General features: G+C 40.2%; 1 pseudogene; it reads left to right on the top strand.

The window, feature by feature from the left end:
• Positions 1–1,806: 1,806 nt before the first annotated feature.
• On the top strand, positions 1,807–2,763 carry LOC122555668 (succinate receptor 1 pseudogene; annotated as a pseudogene).
• The last annotated feature ends 959 nt before the right edge of the window (positions 2,764–3,722 follow it).

The raw sequence follows: 3,722 nt of genomic DNA, 5'->3' as shown, positions 1-3,722 counted from the left end.
TAGATAACAAAAAAACTTGTCTAAAACTCTTCTGAAAGCAATGGAAAGAGATTCTGACTAAAGAATGGCAGAAAATGAGACCTGAACTCTCAGACAAATTAATGACTTAGTGTATGAATGGATGGTTCCATTATAAAACAGCCAGAAGTACAAATGTTGCCAGGATGCTGGCAATCAGGCCATTGGCAGAGTGGGAATCATTCTCAGTGAGTCTACAGTGGATCTGGTATCCACATGTATCAGCCATAGATTAGTGAATGCTGCTGTCACCTCAGAGTCAGGGCTGCATTTCAAAGTGTGGTCTAGGACTTGATTAGAAAAATCACAAGCCGCCAGGGCGGCACGGTGGCTCAGTGGTTAGCACTGCTGATTCCAACCTCGGGTGACTGTCTGTGTGGAGCTTGCACGTTATCCCTGTCTCTGCATGAGTTTCCTCTGGGTGTTCTGGTTTCTTCCCACAGTCCAAAGATGTGTAGTTCAGGTGACGTGGTCATGATAAATTGCCCATAGTGATAGGTGCATTAGGCAGGGGAATGGGTCTGGCTGGGTTACTCTTCGGAGGGTCGGTGTGGACTTGTTGGGCCGAAGGAACTGTTTCCACACTGTAGGGAATCTGATATCTCTTCCCAGCTCTGAGGTGGAGCTGTACTTAGTGAGATTATACATTAAATTGAGGAACTGACTGGTCTCAGGTGAAAGCAAAAGATCGCACTGAGCTATTTTGGAGAATTAGTGTCATCAGGGTCATGACACTGAGCTAGCCCATTCAGAGATGCAGGCTAATGTTCCCAGGAATGGGTTGAAACCCTACCATGGCTGATGATGGAAATCTGAATTCCACAATGTCAACAATTAAAAGCAGGTCCAATGGTCACTATACAATCAGTACTTGTAACGACCCATCTGGTCATTCCTACACATGACTCTTGATCCCCAGAAATGTGGTTAACTTTAACCGTCCCCTGAAATGGTCTTGGCAAACCATAAGTTCAAAGGCATTTAGAGATGGAAACGAAATACTGGCCTGGTCAGTGATACCCACACCCCATTGAAGAATAAAGAGAGAGGTTAATGTAAGGGCCTGAGATAAGAAAGCACACTTAGGTTCGTATGTGTCACCTTGGTGTGCTCATCAGGACTGTTAGCATAAGTCTTTTTAAAACTATTTTGCTGTTGGGAGATTTGACTCTGCCTCTGTTAGATGTTCATCATTAGTGATGCTTGTGTTACAGTGACAGTTGCACTAACTACTTTGGCAAAATCGTTATAATTGTGGAAATTGAAGAGTAAAACCAAATTTCCCTCGTAGGGCATAAACAATGCTCTGGCTATGGAAATCTGGAGTGAGTGAAACTCATACTAGTGGTAGAATTGTGCAGCTGCAGGTGTGATTTTGTGTGTGTGTTGCATGTGTGTATGTTTTGTGTGGGTATGTGCGCGTTGTGTGTGTGTATGTGCATGTATGTGTCTCACAGAATGATGATACCGACAGACCATGTAACTATCAAATTGTAAGAAGTTACTTGGTTGATTACCATCCTATCTGTCAGGAAATCTGTCACTCTGTATGTAACTCCTGGTCTCAGCAATATGGCTGACTCTTGACTGTCCTCTGAAATGCCCAAGCAAACCATTCAGTCATGCTCAAGGAGGCAATTAAAAATAAATAAACTTTGTTGGCTTGCTGATGGTTCAAATATCCAGTGAATAAATAAATAAATGTGGATAAGATCTGATTGCTTCCTGATGGTGTTTTTTGTTTAACCTTATAATCCTCCTAAATGTTTCTGTTTGGAATTACAGGAAATGAATGAGACATGTTCAAAAGTGAATGAGGTCTTGGATAGCTACTACCTCACAACATTTTATGCCATTGAGTTCATCTTGGGGTTGACGGGGAACCTCATTGTGATATGTGGTTACATATTCTGCCTGAAGGAATGGAAGTGCAGCAATATTTACCTCTTTAATCTTTCCATTTCGGACCTGGTCTTTATCTGTACCCTCCCAATGTTTGTGGCCTATTATGCCAATGGTAAAATCTGGATATTTGGTGCTTTCCTTTGCAAGCTAAACAGATACATTCTCTACACTAACATGTACCTAAGCATGCTGTTCCTTGCCTGCATTAGCATTGATCGATATTTGCTGGTAAGCAATCCAATGAGGATCCACTTCTTTCAAAAGAAAAAGGTTGCAGTTAGCATCTGTATCAGTTTGTGGATTTTTGTCACCTTGGAAGTCCTCCCCATGTTAACTTTCATTGGTGTCACGGCTCATGCTAACAATACTGTCATTAAGTGTGTTGACTATGCGAGTGCTGGGAATGCTGATCACAATCTGATATACAATGTGTGTCTCACTGTTGTCGGGTTCTTGCTCCCAATGTGCATCATGGGAGTCTTCTGTGTGAAAACCGCACACGTGTTAAAGAAACTGAATAAAGACCAGTCTCGAAGCGTCACTCTTGAAAAGCCCCTCACGTTAGTTATATTGGCAATCGTAATTTTTTCTGTGCTTTTCATTCCTTATCATGTTATGCGGAATATCCGTATGGTGTCCAGATTGGAAAATATTAAACTTTCGCATTGCACTGTTGAGATCATAAAAGCAGTTTACACTATCTCAAGGCCTATTGCTTTCCTAAGCATTATCACAAATTCTGTTTTCTACTTCCTTTCTGGAGATAAATTCAGGGAAATAATTACGAGCAACATTCGGAAGACAATAAGGTCTCACTGTTTCAGAAAACATATCAACTGAAGACAAACTAATTACAAGCTCGTGACTTGGGACAGAAAGAGAACTTAGTTTGGCGACCAGTGGCCACACAGACTGGAAACCTCAATGTTTAATGACATAACCAATTGCTGAGGCTGTCTGACATGTTCTGCTGGTTTATGGAGACACATTTTCATCAACTACATCAGGTCCAACATCTGTTGATCGCCAAGGAAACTATCTGAGCCTAAGAGAAAGAACTCTAATGTACAGACCAGCTTCCACCTGGTGACACTAACTCAAGGCAGTTTATGGAAAATCCTGGAGGTTCGTCTACTTGCATTTTATCAGGAAATCAACCCGATGGATTGAATGCTAGTGTTATATGGATCCATGACGTGACTGCTAATAGTACAACATTAGATAAGTATATCTATGGATTATATGATGGATCCTGTTTATTTATCATTACTTAAAACCCTAATATTTTGATGTCTATTTTGTCAAGGTGATGTCAAAGGCAATTTTTTAAATAATAAATTTCTAACTGCTTTTGTTCATTAAAAGCATAATGTTTTAAAAAGCTTACACAGAGCATGTTTATAAGATGAAACTTATAGCAATTGCTTCCTCATTCTTTGTTTCATTAAAGTTTAATTTTTTACTTCCTGTATTGATAGAAAATATGTAAAATATTTCACCGAATCTGACTATTTTATTCTTTGTTTTCTTTGTAAATGTACCTGTTTTTTTGTCTATCTGAACCAAATAGATACGTGCAGATTTTGCTCATAAGCTGGTGTCAATCTACTTATAGAGTCATAGAGTCATGCAGCGTGGAAACAGACTCATCAGTCTAACTCGTCTGCACAACTAGACATCCCAACCTGACCTAGTCCTATTTGCCAGCATTTGACCTGTATCCTCTAAACGCCTCCAATTCATACACCCATCCAGGTGCCTATTAAATATTATAATTGTACCCATCTCCATCATTTCCT

This window comes from Chiloscyllium plagiosum, unplaced genomic scaffold (assembly GCF_037043375.1).
Source record: "Chiloscyllium plagiosum isolate Xiang-an unplaced genomic scaffold, Cpla_swu_hap1 HiC_scaffold_13, whole genome shotgun sequence".
Lineage (NCBI taxonomy): Eukaryota > Metazoa > Chordata > Chondrichthyes > Orectolobiformes > Hemiscylliidae > Chiloscyllium > Chiloscyllium plagiosum.
The sequence above is the reverse complement of the archived record's forward strand: the minus strand, read 5'-3'. Positions and strand labels throughout refer to the sequence as shown.